Raw genomic sequence first — 19,304 nt, forward strand, 5'->3', positions numbered from 1 at the left:
ATCTCACTTTGGCAATTTCCTCTGTCGTGTTACTGACTGCCCTGACTACACCTGACCTGAGCACTGAGCTACCCCCAGTGCTCTCAAATTAACCCTCCTCCTCCAGCATTTGAGTTTGGGTCTGGGCCGAGGTATATCCTCGAGAGACACCTGTGGCACAGGATGAGGGGTTTTTTGACTTTGAGCCCCTGGCTCCTGCGTTCTGCTGCGTGACCCCGCGTGCCAGACATGGCTGATTTGGTACATGCAGGCACAGAGCACGGGGAGGCCTCTGCACTGATTAGCAAATGCATTTGATGAAGGTCTACCTACAGGGAGTTTCAGGCAGTCAAGTGCATGAATCTCACGTTCAGTATGTGGGACTTGACTGATCTGCGTCTCCTTGCCTCTGGATTGTCTTGGTTTTCTGCCATTGGTAAAAAGCTGTAGATGGCATTCTGAGCTTCTCCCACGTTTCCTAACAGAAGATTAGTTAGATTCATCTTATTCCCTGAATCGGTGCTACTTTTACATCTCCCAGCAGCTGTCAGAACAAAGGTATTTTATAACCTTTGGCTGTATAAATAGTTATGTGAATAAGAGTTGCTTGCAGTCTTCACATATTTTGACTCTCGCTATGTAGTGCACAGCAGTCAGTCTTTCTGAGAATGGCTAATACGTAGGATTGGATGGAGAGGTCTGCATGGATTGACAATGGGTGATAAATGAGGATCTTCTTATTAGGTGGGGATAAGAGATATTTCCGGGTGAGGGCCCAATTCTCCACATAAAGACAGACAAGAAAGGAATGGTAGCATGGACCGTCTGTTAGTTGCTAGGCACTTGATTCATCCTTAGACCTCAAGGGCTTAGCATGGAGGACAACTGAGATAAATAATTTGTGTTGGCTGTGTCATCTCTTGCTTTTGCCAGAAAGTGTCAGGTTTTCCATGCCTAGTAATAGCACTGATGGCAATTATTACATTCTAATATGTTTGGTACAGAGTAACCATGTATCTGTGTATAAATGTATATTAAGTAAATGGTTAAAAAAACCTATGATCCTGAAAATGTTTGTGTGAGCCAAACCTTATCAGATAAACAGATGTTTTTTTCAGTGTAATTCAGCACCACAATGATAACCCAACAATAAAACCAATATAAATACAGATATAAAGGTGTGAAACAACGTATTGTCAGAAGCTATAAAAAAGATTTAGCAATGCATAAACAGGATAGATCCACAAGAGGCCAAGCATGGCAGTGGTTTATTATACACACCTACCTACAGAAAGCCATACTGAGCAGAATGTAAAAGAGAAAGAAGTGGTAAATTTGTGATGGCTGTTTTTATTATTCTGCTCTTTAAGAGGGATCTAATTTGGAATTTGCATTCCACAACAGTTCTGAGGTTTTTGTGAGTCTGACTTTAAGAGCATTTAGCATTTATGTAACTCTTAATTCAGCAATGTACAAACATGAACTCTAAACAGCTGTAGTAGTGGCTCAGATGAAATACGTGAAGGTATGCTGTTGTGCTCTAGGTTAATACAGCACTAAACATGGGATAGGCATGGAGATATGTCCCTTGTCCCCCTGTGCAAGAACCAGCTTTGGTATAGCTGTGTGCAGGCACCATTCGCTGCTCTGTATTGGCAGCACAAACCTCCCTAAAGCCATTGCAGAGATGTGGGACGACAGCAAGACAATTGCTGCTTTTGCTCTCTTTCGTGTAGTGAAGCTAGCTTAGTAGTTAAAAAAGAAAAAAAGATCACTGACTGCATGCTTTCCTGAAGCTCTTTCTCAGCGTGCATTTGCTCAGAGCTCCAGGAAGCAATCTTACCAGTCCCAGCATTAGCAAATTAAGGTGGCACATTTATGCATTATGAGATTGGCTTGAAAATCATGAAATTAAAGTACCAGAGGGAAAAAAAAAGCTGCATTCCTTTTATTATTATTATTATTTGCTTTCATTTTTATGAACTTTTAGGATGTAGTAGGATCATATTTTCCAGCTTTTCCTGAGCTGATATTTTAAGAAACTGGGGCTCTGACAAATAGTGAGTATTGTGAAATCTCAATAAAACCATGAGTCGTCAATGCACGCTGCAGCTAAGCTGGGCCAAAAGCTCCTATGGCTTCTGGGGCAGTGCAGGCTTCTAGACAGTCACTGCCATTCTGCCTCATCTAAGTGAGGCTATGTATTTCTGAAACTTTTGGAGACCTCACAGAAAACCTGAATTTTACCAGTTGTGGTGGACAGAGTTATAAGAAAGACATCAAAAGCATACAATTGCCATTCTTTTTCTCTTATAACTTGCTAAGCATACACCCAGCAGTAAAGAATCTAAAGAAAATGGGTATAATTGAGCCACAGAATAATGATATTGATAATGCCTTAATTGTAAACTTTAATGCGTGACGATTTTGAAAGAATTAAATTGAAAGCAAACACTTTTGACTTTTGGAGATTCATAGTACTTAGGGTATATTTTATTTAAACCCACTGGACAATGTAATCTTGGTCCTGTTCAAGTCAGGCATAAGGATTTCTGTGGAACCAGGATTTAACCAGTAAGCCTTCTAACTAATTACATTTTTGAAAAGTTTAGAACATGTTCCATCCTATTCTTCTGCTTATGGATTATATTATGCTATTTTTACTGTGATCTGGGGTGCAGGAGAATTTATTTTCTGGGAGGAGGATGAGTTGTTTGTGTTTTCTCTAATAATGCTTACTATCTTAGTGCAAAGCGTGCTGTAGTTAAACTTGATGGTCTGATATGTGTTTTACATGTGTATGTCCTGCTGGGGAAATAGTTATACATACGCAGATGAGGAAAACTCCTCTCTTTCCCTGCATTGTTTTGCTCTTAGTGAAGCTAAGCTTCTGCAAATAAAAACTTATATGTTGAGCATTTAGCCGTTACGCGCTTTTATGGTCTGTGTATAAAGATAAGTATTAAGTATTCTTAATTCTGAACTCTTTCTGTTTCATAATGTGATTGCCTTACAAACCAGAAACAAGTAGTAATGGCTTAACTGTGCCCACAAAGCACTTCACATGAGGCACAGGTTTGGAAATGAACTTCAGCACAGACCTTGTAGACATCTGAACTCTATAAATCCACAGGTGTTTAAGTAGCCCTAAGGGCTAGGTCAGATAGCAGACTTGTTTCAGTATGACTTTACAAGGATTTAGTACTGTGTAAACAACACTTGCAAGGTTTTCTCTTTACTGCTGAGTAAAACCGGTAGCAGGAAGAACCACCTTTGATTTTTGTACCATAAAAGGTATAGTGTTCTTTTATTCCATAAACAGTGTTTGCTAGGATGTTTTTGAGCAAGACTACATACAAAATTAAACTTTCTTAGCACGTGTGTTTTGAGACAAGATGATATAAAGTGTACCATTTTTTAAAAGAAATTGCAGGGTGACTGGAGAGTTTGGTTTTTGCCTTCTTTTTGTTGCTTTTGTTTGTTGTTGATTTTGGTCTTTGTTTTGGGGGAAGCATTCAAATCATTCTGGAGAAAGATAAATTAGACTGTAGTTTTATATGCTCATGCAGTCTGCAGATCTTAGGTCTGTGCGTTTCCACCTAAAGTAATGTTGTTGTTAAAATTTTGTAAGCAGATGGGCTTATTTCTCAATAACCCCAAAGCATAAGCTAGCTTGCACAGAAATACTGCTGAATTGATGTTGGGGGAAAAAAAAAGGAAGACAGAAAAAAAAAAAAAGACTGGCTAATGCAGAATGCTGAGAACAGTGTTCTATTTTTACCCCCAAATCTGGTCTGCTAGTAATAGTGAAGGATTTCCATTAGTACCTAAAAAAAAAAAAAAAAAAAAAAAAAAAAATACTAAATGACTCCCCAGAATAATGTGGTAAAACAGCTTGAATGGGGAAACTAGATCCTAAGGAGGAGGAGTAAGGAGCTGAAAGGAGTAAAACAGCACTCAGAAAGGGAAAACAAGATAACCGGAACCTGAGTGGAGTACAGTAATTAGGAACTGGAGAAGGAAATTAAAATCCTTGGGGAATTCAGTATCTGAGAAAGGAACTGAGAGAAATCTACTGAGGTTTATGAGAGGACAGTTACTCCAAAAGCTTAATTAACTCACATACAAAGCTTGGTTGAAGCTTCTCCTTGTCCTTGTTTTTACACTACTGTATGACTTCAGAAAATACAAACCATTTCTTTAGTAGTTAACAAAAGCTTATTGATCGATGTATTAATCTATAGGAGTGATAGCTAATGATTAATTCAATCATGTGTTCCTGCAGCATTTTAGTTTCTTCTCCTTTCCCCTTATTGTTTAGATTTAAAGGTATTTTGAGTGCAGATAGTACAGCTGGGATTTAAAATGCATCAATTGCCTAAGTTATTTAAATAGGTTTTGCTGTAGCTAACCACAGTATTTATGACATGTGAGATTTTTTTGTATAGTCAGCATAGAGATTTGCAAGAATATATTGTAGAGGTTGCTAGATGTTTGCTAAATTTTGATGGCAAAGTGAGACAGTTTTTATTACCTTCACTCTGTCCTGGATTGTGCTTTTTCACAGAAGTCTAGTCAAGTTTGTGCTATGTGGCCTTGTTTTGCTGGACTGAAGTGTTTGCCACAAATGTACACATTGAATCGGGTGTTCTCTGTGTCTTCAAGCTGTCAGCTATCCTGACATCTGTCTACTACTCCCAAAGTCAGAGTTTCCTTTCTCAGTCAATGGCTGCCCATAACGTACGCAAAGGTATAAATTCCATCAATTCAACTTAACTGAATTACTGAAACTGTTTCTTGGAATGTGATGAGGAGACTATCTTTGCACTTAACTGCATATTACATAAATTAATTCTATGGAAAGATCCCTATGGCTGCATAAACCAGTGCTGAGAGATGTCCGGAATTTAAAAGCAAAGAACATATACCATGCAGAATTTTTGTCCTTTGTCAGAGAAATGATCAGACCGTGATTCCTGCAGTTCCCAAAAATACAATCTGAGAAAATTGTAATCTTCTTTGGAACTGGACCCAAATTATGAGACCATTCAAAAGATTCTGAATTGTCTTATTTTTGTCACAGGTTCATCACTTTATTTAACATAAAAAGCGTATATGTTTATGTTGTCTGGGAAACATTTGTTTTGAAGCATTGTAAACCAAGAATTTTATTCCTGTCTTCCCCCCCCCCCCCCGGCTTTCATTCTTCAGGTTATTTAAAAAAACAGCCTCTTTACAATTCACATTAGGTTTGTTGTATGCATTAAATGAAAGGCTTTCAACTTCCAGAGCAGGCGGTATGAACAATTGTCTTGTGTGTACATCAACTAGCATCCTACCTAAGTGCAATGAATTTGGTTTGTGTTAATTACAAGGTGCATTTGACTGTGTCTACATGATAGATTAACAGTTCCAAATAACATCATATGCAAATGAAAGGAAATCCTTTTTCCATTTTATAATGCAGATGAGAAATGCAGTGTTTTCTGAAAAGAAATATACATGCATCTGTGCCAGTGGCTTGCTAGTCTGTATATATCCACTCTTACCAATATAAGAAAACTTAAATGAAATTGAATTATTACAGTGTTTATGCATGGTGGTGTTATCTTTTTTGGACACTTCAAAGAATAGTTCTCAGTCTAAAATCTGTATGTTAAAGAATCCATAGGAAAACATAAACTAGTACATACCATTTTAAGCTGGGCACAGGGACATTGTTCTACATTGTCCAAATATATTCATGGAGAGACGCAAAGAGCAAGTTACCTAGATCTCTTTTGGGGATTCCAAGATAGTTTATCTGATTGTTTTCTGATGCTTCTTTTGGTGGTTTGTTTTTTTTTCCTTGTCGTTTTGCATCCTTCATTAATGGAAAACCCTCTTCATGTACCTACCTTGAATTCAGGAGAGAAAAATTGTAGTAAAAAGAATTTGCTAGTACTTGTCTATTGCTTAATAGAATTTCTCAGGTTCAACAGGATTCACTAGCTGTTTAGGTCTACAGTCTCACCATTTTTCTTTTTTTTGTTTTGTTTTTTGTTGTTGTTGTTCTTGTTCTTGTTTAGGTGAATTATATAATAGATATGCAGCAAAATTGGATAAAAATTTTGAAGTCTTATCTTCATCACTGGCATTTCATCTGCTTGAGTTAATAATTGTAAAGATCTTGATGCTCTCAAACATTAATGTAATTAGGACTATGTAAAGTGCCTACAACAAATAGTGTATTCATGAGTTGGGTATTTTAACAAGGGCCAAAACTTTGCCATACACTGACTTTGTTGTAAGGCAGCCTATGGTGAGCTAACACAAGGGTATTTTGCATTTCCCCCCAGGTACCCCAAAGCTGAACTCTGTACACTTGTCATCGCAGAAGTGAAAATGTGGTGTTTTTAATGGGGTTAAATGTAATTGGTAGACCTTCCTGGATTTGCTGGCTGTTAATATGGGAGTGGGTTGGACCTATTAACTGGTGTTATTACTGTACCTTTCACTTGGAGATACTCTGAAACTCTCTGTCAAGAATAAACATACTACCTTCCTTACTTTCCCCTCAGCTTTTCAAGAGGGACTAGCATTTGGTGCTCTGTTTTTCAGAAACTTCTTGCTTGGATAGGTAATCAGGTTATTGGGGGGGTTTACTAGAAATAAAGAACCTAAAAATAGTTAAGATTACAGAGACATATTGAAGAGGAGATTAAAATATTCCTACTGCACTGTGAGGCTGTGTACTTAAAGAGCAAGAGCTTCATGTGATAAGTAAGTGGCTTTAACCATGAAATAAGCAAGCTGTATTGCACAAAGTTTTAGCAATGAGGCACACTTTCATTAGAAAGAAGGAGAAATACAAATGCAAGACAAGAGAAAAGTTTTCTCAATTAAAAGGACTTAATATTGCACTATATGTGTTTTATATGTAATACACTTGACCAGCAAAATAGTGTCTATGTTGTTATGGAAAATAGCACTGCACTTTCTATGATTTCTTCTCTGTATTTCATTGGCTACCTGCCTATCTTTCATTTGATGTTAAGAATTTTGTCTTAAGAATTATTAAGATAGAACTCTGCTTTTCTGTTTTTATTTATGTTTCTCACAACTGCTTACTTTGTACAATACAACAAAGTAAAAATAAGTTTGAGACCAATCCTTGAAATTCATGGAACCACATTGATGTTGATTATAAAAACCACCATAAAAATTAACTGTGGATTTCCAGTCCTCTAGTGGAACATGGAATAGGGAATTTCAAAGATTGATACATCTTTAAACCAAAAGAAACTGTAGTCGCTGTTTCTAATCTCCAGGATAACCAAGTCACAAATGCAGTGAGCCCTGTAATTTATGGTTTAGTTTAGTTGCACCTCTAATTAAAAGCAAACACAAAGTGTGTTTGTAAGTTCCCTTCGTTTGAATGAGAACAGGCAAACCCTTTCTCAAATAACTACTCTTTCTTCACTCAAGTTGCAGGTCTCTTTCTGAAAGCTCTGAAAGGACCTGAATTTAGTTGATACAAAGTGGCTCCCGATCTCCAATTCTAGCAGGGAGGTCACTGCCATTTCAATCTTTTGTATTGTCATTCTATTTTTAAAAAGACAAGGAGAAATCAGAACTCTAATCAACAGGGACTGCCAGAAAAGACTGTTTTCAAAAAAATTAGTAGAAAGGGTAAGCAAAGGTTTTAACGTCTGTGGCCACACCAAAGGAACTGACAAACTATTCTGTTTTAATAATAATTTTACATTATTTTAAATTTCTGGTTTCAAAGGTAGCAAAATGGATCATCTTGTGCTTTGGTGATCATTATATACTGCTTGCTAATCTAAAGATTGTCTCTACTTTTTTAGAAGGGTCTCTATTTTTATAGGCATTGTGAACTAATTTACGGGACCGATTAGAGAGGCTCTATTTTTGTGTTCATTAACAGTATTTCTGAAATAAGAATATAGTAAAGAAGTTTTTATTCCCAAACACTAATTTTCCTTAACATTTCAAAGGTTACTTGCTTGTGAAAAAAACACACTTAAGTATTCAATACAGTTCTCTGAATGCTTTTCATTCTGCATTCATCTGTGCTTAGTTCTGTCTTTCTACGATGTCTTTTTGTTGCTTATTTTCCATTACTGTTGTACAAAACGGTCTTTTAGCAATTAGCAGTGCTGTTTTAAACCTAGCATGTACATATAACACAGCAGAAAACTGGCATCCTATTAAAAAAAAGTAAAGCATGCACATGATTATCACTGTGCATGGGAAACTTGTTCTATGAGGCCAGTACTTCGTTTGAGAGAACAATTTAATTGAATTTTGATACAGCTAAATAGCACCTTTGTTAGAATCAGAATGACCTTGTGTAAATGTACTTCAGAAATTCACCCAGGTAAAAGAACAGGTACAAGAATTCACTAACTGCAGTGTGTTTTACAAGGTTGTATTTTCATTAAATTGATCACAGATTTGCCCTCTTTTTTCCGTGTATGGGGGGGAATAGATTAACAATTTCCATTTTTAAAATGTTCTTGCTTTATAAATTGCTTCCCTTTCTTTCAGCTTTTATACTCCATGCTCCAGATAATAAATGTGCTCACAAAAGACTTGTCTGAAATAATGAAGCTGTTAAAGAACATTGTAATTTTTTACTTTAATAAAATTAATCTGGCCCTGTAAACCATTGGAAGGCAAACTTGCTCTTAGAATGCATCACAGTACCACGTTTGTGACACTGATAGATAACTATTAACTCCTTTTAAGCTTTAAAATGCTTCAGAATGCCAGAGTAAAGAATCTAAAACTGCAGATCTTATTCAAATGAATCAGGATAGAGCAGATGGTTGAAGAAGGCACACAAGCAAGAAGTAAATCTCCTGTTCTCCCTTTCTGATTGCTTTGCCCACAGAGGAATAACGATTCAAAGAAAATCAGTAATCATGGCGAATGTCATTAGCATATTCCCAATAAGGGAGCTTACATAAAAATTCCCAGAGAAAATGAATGGCTGCTAGTATACATCAGTGTGCAAACAGTGCATTTCCAGCTCCCAAAACATAGATTTTCCAGGACTTTTAGAAATGAAGTTTTAAAAACTAAATTAGAAGAATCACACGTTTTCTTAGAGAAGGGACAGATATTTTATTAACTGACTAATACAGCTATATTTAACAGTCATCAGTTGTAATGCTGAGCTGAATAGTCACAAAAAAAGTTCTGTGCTTAAAATTAAGATATCAGCAAACCTTCAATAAAATACAGGGAGAACCTTTTGCTACTTGGTCATTTCTGTCTGGAAAGGAGTGAGCAAACTGCTGTAAATCCGTTCCCTGACATGTTTTCTGATTGCATTATTGTGAACGCATGTGGTAAATGTCTGCTTCCTTGTTGGTTCGCAGAAGTTATTAAGTTGTTCACAAATCAGTGGCAAAGCAAAACATTTTCTCAAAGTGTTGTGGAAGAAGTACTAACCTAGACAAATGGCTGTTTTCTTGTCTGTCCATAAGCAATGGGAAGCCCATTAGCCAGTGTAAATGAGCATAGCGCTATCTGAACAGTCAAGCTGCTGCTTTTCATTTATATGGAATTAGGATTTGGCCTCTTATTTTCAGCTTTTTGCTTGGGATATTTCAAAACTATTTTACTTTTTTTTTCCAAGGAAAATGAGCACCAATTCAAGAATTGCATACAGGATTGTCACTTACTCCTACTTAATATAGTTCAGAAAGTAATGCAATATTGTGTTATTCCCATTCACTTTAATTCCATAGTATAGGCAAGGTCTAAGAGTAAATTGTCACCGCTCTGGCCTCTGGATTAGGCAGTCAGCTTCAATTGTTGCAATTGGAAAATGCATGTCTAATTTCTTTTGTGCCAGGCTGAATATTTATCTCCGATTGGTTCCCAATACAACAACAGACCAACAGTCACTAAAATAAGTACCATCACCTAGATAGTTGATAAATCTCCTTAGAAAAGCAGGCATGAGACACAGTATTGACAGGTTTTGTTGCTGAAATAAGAGAGAAACTAGGTAAGGGTGACCATGTCCCTGCAGATGCCATCATTGATTGTGCCAGCAGGAGGCAGATGGTTAAAGGATACAATAGGAACTGTCACAATAGTTTCAATTTTATTATTGAAACCCAAACTTCCAGTGGCAGTGGACAGATTGCCTTCATTTTTCATCCATGAAACATCTTCAACATTTCCAAAGAAAAAAAAATATCTTCTAAACTAGCATTGCAACCAATAATGCCTTTTATGTATACTAAGACGGTAGAAACCATTAATAAAATGCCTGTCAACAGCACATCTCCCTTTTCTCTTTAGCAAAAAGGGGAGAAATCATTAATTACAGTTTCTGTCACACACAAAAGACATGGGTTTTGTTCTGGTCTCTTAGCACTTTAACAGCATGAATTCACCTAGTGGCCACCTATTCTGCAAAATTTGAAAAGGGATGTGTCCTTATCCATCTATGCAAAACCTTCTGAAGACATTGCATGTGCCTGCCTGGGCAACAAATGCGGTATTTTGGGTTGACACTGAAAAGGAGGATTATGAATATGGATAGGATGCAAATACTCCATCTATCTCAATCAGAATACAGGAATTCAAGCTGTTGTAGAAGAAGGGGGAAGGAAGGGGGAAAAAACCTTAGGAACCTAAGCTGTAGGGGCCTGATTCTGCTCTTACCACTATCAGCTGGAGCTTTACCGCTGAAGTTATTAAGGTCAGGATTGGGCAGTAAATTTACAGGAATTTTTGTAAGGTTAGCATTTTACACACTGCTCTGCCAGATACATTGACTTTGAGATTGCTAGCTCTACAGAACTTGTATGTATTTTAAGTATTTGCTGGAAGGTGAACTTAAAAATCACTACTAATCAGTCATTTATCATGTCTGGAAAGCATATAATCAGGTAGGTTTTTATATATAAAAAAACCAGAAAAAATCTACATATTGCAAATTCGAAAAGAATGCACAGGGAGATGTAAGTAGTAACAGTTTGTTGGGGCAGACAGTTATTTCAATTTATCTAACCAGGATATTGTCAACAAAAAGGTCTTAGTTTCTAGGTTTTTCCCAGCTCACCATTTCCTATCAGTTTTAATGGATGCCTGTGGCGCATGTAAAAGCGACTGTAATTTTTACAGTTTAATTTATTTCTTTCTGTAAACTGAGAATTACATTTTTTTTAGTTCTCTGTTTTTCTTCTATACTAACTAAATATTTTGAAACCCATAAAAAGGATTTCTCTCTCTTTTGAAAGAAGTCTTCACTGAAATCTGGCAAATCATAAATCAAAATATGTTTTCATTGTGAGCACATGAGACTCTTTTTCAGCCTTCAGTTCTAATGAAATTGAAAGCAAATACAATACTCTCATTCGCTCAGAAGGTAAACATATGTCTATTAGAGACTTCTGAAATGTCATTTATGTGTTTCAGTTTCAATACATGTCTCATCAATTGTAAATGAAAGGTCCAAACTGCCTATTTGGGTCTTATTTTTTCACAAAAATATCACTTTAGAAAAAGAAAGTCTTATTAGAATAGAAATTTTAAGACCAGATCCTCAGCTGATATAAAAACAGTGTAGATGAACAGGTTTCAGTATGTGTTTTGCATTATAAATGCAGAATATAATTCTAGAACTGGGGAGTTTATTGCCTTATTGCCCCTACATTTGGTGTCATCACTTCCAGTTCCTTGATTAAGAAACATTAAATTTTACATGGCTTTTTTTCTGATACTGTGACTACAAGTAGACCAATATTTTTTAGCATCCAATATATGAACACAGTATGTACTAGAACAAAATCAATTTTAGGGTCTAGCAACTTTAATGCCAAAGTAAAAAAAAAAACCAGTAAAAACCATAATAAGCAGTTTGGGCCTTCCATTTCTTGTATGCTTTTGTATGGAGGACAGTCAAGACCTTTAATCACCCATGGGAATGTAAACAAGTAGTTTTAGCTCACATGTTCCATATTACCTGTTTCTATGATTATGTGCTAAAATCTGTGGTAAGGACTCAGTCTTACACAGCTGAAGTTAGTAGAAATCTTATTATGCATTTTAAAGTCATGGAAAACACAGCTCTGTGTTTTAATAATTGCCTGACTCTGAAATGTATGGAGTTAGTCTATTCAAAGTTTGCCTGGACTATAGTCCTCTTACATGTATGATTGAATTTGAAAGTAGTTTAATACTTTTTTTCCTTGGTAACGTAGAGTCAAATCTGTGATGTTCTTGCTCTGACGTCAATGAGAAAGTTTTGTCGGGGGGCTCATTCTTTCGGGGTTTGTCATCTGAGTATGGATAAGCTATACTATAGGTTTTGATGCAGTAAAATACCGAATTCACATCACTGAGACAAATAGTATGAATTCAGCTATTAATCTGTTGGTTCTGAAACATAACAACCAGTCTGTGAGCTACATACACTATTTTTACCGTATATGTTTTTAAACCTGTAGTGAGCAGAATATTTTAGTAGCATTGGTTAAAAATGTCGTGTCTGAAAAATCTGGCAAGTATTCAGAGTCATTTAACCTTTCACCAAGATTTAATCAGAATAGTCTTATATCTCTTTTGTGCATTGTCAAATGCTCGCCACAATTTGTCTTCCCCCATGGTGGACTGACAGATTGAGCAAATAAGCAAAGAGCCGGAACATTTGCCTGTAATTGCAATGTCAGCATTGTTAAACTATATTTATGAGAAGAAAGTTAACACTGTGACATTAATAATTTCATCAGTTTTACATGTGTTTGCTTCATAAACAAGCAAGCTATTTTTTATAAATTTTCTGTGACCGATACTTTGTTTTTCTGGATGAAGGCTACAAATTCCAGTTTTGAAAGAGAAGCAGGCACAAAAAAAAGAGGTTTGGCCCATATTACTATGTTTTGGGAAGAAAAAAAATAAGATCTTTTAAATATCTGCCCTGAGCCAGACTCTATAAATTGTGGGTTTCCTGTCAATAAGCAAAAATAATGGCTAGAAACATACAATAAAATAGGCAGGGCTAGGAAGTGTAGTATTTTTCCTAGCCGTACTGTAGCTCTAAAATCACTTTAGGCAGATACATGAAGTCTTTTAGTTTTTCTTGACTTTTTGAACCACTAGATGCTCACCTGCACTTTCAATGATTTATGGCACTATACCAAATGTGCTGGCTAATAAAGACAGTTTGTTACTCTCTAATTTTGGAGGGACATAACACATGAAACTGTGCAGCAATCTCTTACCTACATATTTCACTCCATAAGGGGAAACAATAGGAGAGCACATGACATGTATTAGAGAAGTAAATTACAATGTTATACTCCTTGGTCCAATAAACCACTGTTGGCTGTCATACCTCTGACTATTGAGGTGGTGTTTTGCACTACAGCTTAATCAGCTGGGTCTGGGCTGCTCCTCGGTGTTCATGTGCCTTAGGCGGTATAAATGCTGTGATTCACATCCGTGATCACATGAGCCTGTGCTGTGCATTTTATACAAGGTCGAATAAAATTATTTGTTAGAGTGATTGATCACATACTTCTTAGCTACTTAAATTATGAGAAGGTAGAGTTTAAAAATATATAAAGTGACTCACAAAATTTTGAAGCCACTTGCATGTGTATTTAAAGTCAGCTGCTCGTGATTCTAGTGCAGGTGAGATTGACTCAATGGGCTTTCTGGCTATGCTGGAGAAAAATGCAGCTGTCCAAGATATAGCATTTTTGACATGGTGGCAAACATTGCAAAAATAAAATAGTAGGTGATGATATTAATTTAGTATTCTCACCGTGATTTTAATTTGTAAATAGATGTATATGCACACACAAAAAGCCATCAACTACTTACACTTATTGTGCTTCCACAAAGCTGCAAATGTTCTGAACTCCCTGGCGGGGAAAGAGACCAGTCTCATTTCTGTCCTTTTGCTGTGTTTGCCCTTAATCAGTTATTAAAAGTGATTAATAGAAGAGAAACAGTGAAATCAGAAGAGGAGTAATACTGGGGCGGGGTCATGTATTATTAGGATCTTTATTTCACTCAGATCTGGTAATTTTAGCTCCCCATGAAGTTTCTTACCTATACCTCAGTCAAGGGAACAGGTAGATGATAGACAAAGACTACTAGGGCAGCATGCAAGAGACCTTCTGCTATAGGATCCAGCATATTTCCTTCTGGCTTTAAATCTGCCCAGATGGTGTGCAGCTCCTTTAAGAGATGCAGTAGTGTACTGTGATAAACTGAGCCATCTGGACCCAGCTACCTCCTGAGGTTCCTACAGTGACCAGAGCAGATAGTGTGGGCTTGTGTGATTGTTGGCAGATCACACACATGGAGAAATTAAGATTTCTACTCTTTAATCACTATAAATCACTAAAAACCTAGGAATGCCTTCATTTTAGTGGGGTGTCTAACACACTGTCCAACAAACAGTCTACAGGAAGCCTGTCTCCCACAACCTGAGGACTGTGGGAGTCCTAAGATGATATCTCGTGACAACATGGACCTCCTTGTCAAGTAACACATCCAGAGATTGCTTTGAATTTCTCCATGGCTCTTTCAAGCCCTGAGCTACCATATATTTCTTTCCCAAATGTAGGTCTCATGCGTGTCCAGAGATAGGAGTCTGACTATAAAAAGGAAGAGAAATAAAAAATTATGGAAATTTGTTTAGCAAACTTTTTCTAGTGAATTACTATTCTCTGTTTGTGGAAAGGCCAGGTACAGTATGCCTCATTGATGCTGACAGGGTAAGAATAAGTAATATTATGCACATGTGTCTCTTTTACATCTATATGAAACGTGGAATAGAAATTTCAGCACTAGGCAGACCAAAAAAAAATCCCACCTCTATAAACTGAAGAAAAAACCCGCACAAAAAAGTCATGAGATAATATCCGGATCACCTTGCACAATTGTCAAATTATAAAAACAGGCACAGAGGATGTAGCATAACTCATAGAATGGGCAAATCACAATACGCTTAGTCCAAGGGCAGGATGTCTTGCCGGATAAAACATCTGTCACTGCCTTTCAGGTCTCTGGAACATCATCACCTCTTCTTCCAAGTGAAGACAGTTGAGCTGTCTGAAATTTGACCACATCACAAAACTAGGAAAGCTTTGCAGTATTTGGTGCAATTGATGTGTTCAGGTGAGGTCAGAACTGAATAAGCACAAAGAGTGAGTCATTTGTCACCAAGAAGAGGTTCCACTGGGAAAGCAGAAATGTATTCAGTGGGACAGTAACGAGGAACTCACATTACAGCTGCCTTCTTTGTACCTGGCATGTAAATAATTTGAAAGCTGCTTTCTGTGTATAAGCTTCACAATCCTCAAGCTTAATCTATCTTTTCAAAGGAAGATGGGTTAAAGGCCAGTTGGTTGAAGACTTGTTAAACTTTTACTTTTACAGATGAGTGTCTCTCCAGCCAAGCAATACATTCATTGGCAGAGCAATACAGGGAAACTCGTACCGAGGTAGTCTTCATTGCGCCTGGCATAGAGTAAACGGGGTTGCCTCATTTATTTCCTACTACTATGTCTCTTACTGACATAACCTTTAGAAGGTGAAACAATCATGTGAAATATAAAAACAAATTAGTTTGCAATTAGTTTCAGAACTTGACGTGAATAACTAGAGTCTCTTGAATATACTAATACATAATGATTGAGCTCAGTGGGATTAATCTGGATTTGTTATGTATTCAGTCCAGTTGGACCAGTATATATATGTACAGTGTGCTTATTGTATCTGTAGTGTGAAGTTCTTATCCATCTACAGTTTATGTAATGGTAATGGTTAAATGCCTCTCTTTCTCCTCTCTTAGTGGAATAACTATCCAAGCTGTATTTTAGTTATGATGCTTAGCAGACCAGTTCTGACATTTCCACATCTTAATCTTTCAAAACAATTAAACACATGAGAAGTAGATGACTGTACATGAATTCTCAAAACCAGGACTGGTGAACACACTGCAGTGAATAATTTTAAGACACAGCATAATGGCACCTTTCCTTCTGCTTAGTGCCATTGCTCCATCCTCAAGCATCAAGCAGCCCTTTGCTCTGCTCTGTGTACGTCGTCTCCATTTCACGGAAAAGCGCTAAAATGAAATATGCATGTGACTGGGGTGGGAAGGGGGAGAAGAGTTCATAAGAGGAAGCAAGGATCCCCCCCAGTGCATTTCTTTCCCTGTCCTATTGCCATCGTGCAATTACATTGACCTCCTGCCCCATTCAGATAACTGCTTTGTAACGGATACAGAATGAATAGCTTTTTGATAGACAGTTTTGTATGAATTTACTGTAAATCTCTTGTCTGCTTGCACTGTAGTAAAAGCCAGGTAGCCAGCAGGATCTAAGCAGTGATGTTTGGTGCTGGTTTCCTTCTTTCCCTGCCTCCCTCCCCCAGCTGAGCCTATTTCCACATCCTATGGAGGACCATTCAAGCAAGAAAGCCCTTTTTAACCATCATTCATGGAAAGAGTATTAGGCTGCATATAGTTGGACTGGCACACTCTCTGGCTGAGCCTCACTGATCGGATGAATTGTTTGAGCCAGCTATTTCTTACATGCAAACAGGGAGAACTTGTTCAGACAGTACAGTCACCCTAGAATGGCATGCAGGGATTTAGCAAAGTCCATGCATAGGACGGCCTTTTTAATCCTTGTTAGGCTCTTTCTACAACAGAGCACATTCAGGAATGATGAGAAATGGCTCTCAGTCTTTCACAGCCTAAAGAAAGAAACAGAATTTTAGAGTTTGTTGGGGTTGCTGTAAGTGTGTTTATATTTTTTTATGTTAATGCCCCTATTGAAATAAAAGGCTTCTTTTAACCTTTTCCTTAAGATGAACAACAATCCCATGTAATACACTCAGATTAATGCTTCCTGCCTTTTTTAGACTGAGCACAATGTAGTGACTAATGACCTAATAGTAACATTAATTTTATGTACTCTGGCAGTATTATCTTTGTTTGGGAAATTAATATTAATGTGAAGACAAAATACACAGTGATAATTGTATTTAGGAGCACCTATCTGTCAGCTGAAAAGAGAGGAAAGTATACTTCACATGTATTCCAAATAAGCAAAAAGTTTATTGGAAAACTTTCTAGAAACAGAGGGGCTATCTAAAGTTAAAAGCACATTTGTTCACTCTCTTCATAGCTGGGATCTCTCATTAATACATATAGTATTCATTTTCTCATAAACAAGAACCATGAGAAAAGACAATATGATATTTTGAAGAATATAAATCTGAGGTGGACATTCATTTTTTATCTCATTGATTTAAAACAAAATACAATGACAGCAGAAAAACTTGCAAATGAAATATCACGATTGTTTATGTGTGTTAGTGACACTGAAAAGTGAGAATTACCAGTAACCACAACAGCTCGGGGTTGAGTTTTGTTATTCAATTCTGTTATTGTCGATGTCCAAAAAGAATGAAAAAATACTTTCACTTATGTCCTTTTTAGTACATTAGAACACTTTAGCTTCACAATTGCTTGGTTGTCTTTGTTCATAGCTGGTGAGTTTATTCAGGACACTTTTAAAACAATTCATTATGAGAATGAAACAATTTGTTTATTTTTTGCCTAAACAAAGCAGGACAATATAATATTTTCAAAATAAATAACGACAAAGTTTATTTTTAAATCAAATGTAAAAATATAGACTGGCAAACTTAACCAGCTGCATTCAAGTACTTGGAACAAAAATGAGCCTTTTCCAGCAAAATGTATAGAACTACATTTTGATCTTTGATCCAAACCCCATACATTTTATGGAAAGTGAGGCATTGAAAAACATTATTAATTAATATCATGTCCAACTCAAAGTTATGTTCAATATTTTATTTTACTGGCAAACAATGTTGTTCCAATGTTTTGAACATTAAATCAATCCTTCAAACAAATTACAGTAGCCAATCTCAACAGTGCTGGTTCTGTGGGAATGTTAATCTTCTGTGGAGTAAAGGGAAATGTATTTATTTGGAGCCTGTGTGAAAGAAAAAAAAAAAAGTGGTTGGAGAGTGAAAAGTGAGAGAAAACTAGGGAAAGTGAAATACAAAAATGGAGTGTCAGTTCATTTGTTAAAATATTAAGCAAGTTTTGCTTCTTGTTTCTTATTTTATTGAAACTTAAAAAAATATTCCTTATATCTGCCACAGTCTTACATGTTAAGAATTTCCTTGTCCAGCACTGCCAGAAATTAAGAAAAATCATGAGGATAATTTTTTTGTTCTTCAAAATTAATTTTTTTTTTAATTTCATGATACTCTTCAAATGCTGTGTTTGTTCTGTCGCAGTACCTAAGAATGTCAAAATAAATGACAAATAAAACCTGATTCATGTCACTGCTATCTGCAGTGCTTTTAAAGAACTATTTATCTGGAATTAATTTCTGATAGTAAATGTTTAGGATAAGGGCCATATCATCAATGCATATTAATTACCATAGATTTATGAAATAATAGTGAAGTTGATCTCAGTTCTCAGAAGAGAACCTGAGTAGAAACGTCAGCCTCTGCTTGCACATCCTTTGGCTGAGGACCCCAGCTGTCTGTGCAGTGACTAGCACGACAGCACTCAGGTGTAGTCCTTGTTGACTGGCAATTTATTTTAAGAGTTGAATCAAAAGGAAGATTATTTTAATTTACTTCAGTACAGAGTCAGCGTTTATAGCTGTAGGAAATATCTTCTTTTATGCTCCTCCTCTTTTGATTCTTGCCATTCCTTTAGATATATCTGCTCATTCTAATGCTTCTGGCAGGACCATGTCACTTTACCAGTAATCTAATGGATCTTTGGACACCTGCAGGATCATACCATTAGTTCTGATCGGATGTCCCAAAATCCCAGACAGGTGGCTGGAGAACAGGCACACATTGATTCTAGGTTGTGTGTACAACTGAGTCCAACAAGTCAGACTAACACTTACAATGTTGCAAGATTCAATGGGGACACTTTGTAGTTCCTTGGCTTTTAATAAGCAAGATGGGCAGCAAACATTGTGTGTCTACCTGGGAAAACTTCCAGTGCGTGTGTACTGCACCTCTTCCCATGCGGGAGAATTTGCCTCATGTATGCATTCTTTAAATGAAAGTGAATTGTCACCTGCCATGGTGTGCTACTTGTTTAGTTCTCTCCTATGGTTTGTAATACAATGTTCTACATCAATTAAAAACAGATGAGAGAACAGTTTAGCTGAAGAGTTTGTTTCCTTGTAATCAACTGCAAAAAAGACCAAGGTCATGTAACAGATTTCTTCTTCACTCTCACTTAGCAAAGAAGGCTGTGTGAATGCAAA

At 36.7% G+C, this 19,304-nt stretch overlaps 1 protein-coding gene across 1 annotated transcript in view; it reads left to right on the forward strand.

Moving 5' to 3' along the window:
* ADGRL2 (adhesion G protein-coupled receptor L2) overlaps positions 1-19,304 on the forward strand; it is a 393,866-nt gene that overhangs the window by 94,810 nt on the left and 279,752 nt on the right. The gene's annotated exons all lie outside the window — the stretch shown is intronic.

Source organism: Haliaeetus albicilla, chromosome 8 (genome assembly GCF_947461875.1).
Source record: "Haliaeetus albicilla chromosome 8, bHalAlb1.1, whole genome shotgun sequence".
Classification (NCBI taxonomy): domain Eukaryota; kingdom Metazoa; phylum Chordata; class Aves; order Accipitriformes; family Accipitridae; genus Haliaeetus; species Haliaeetus albicilla.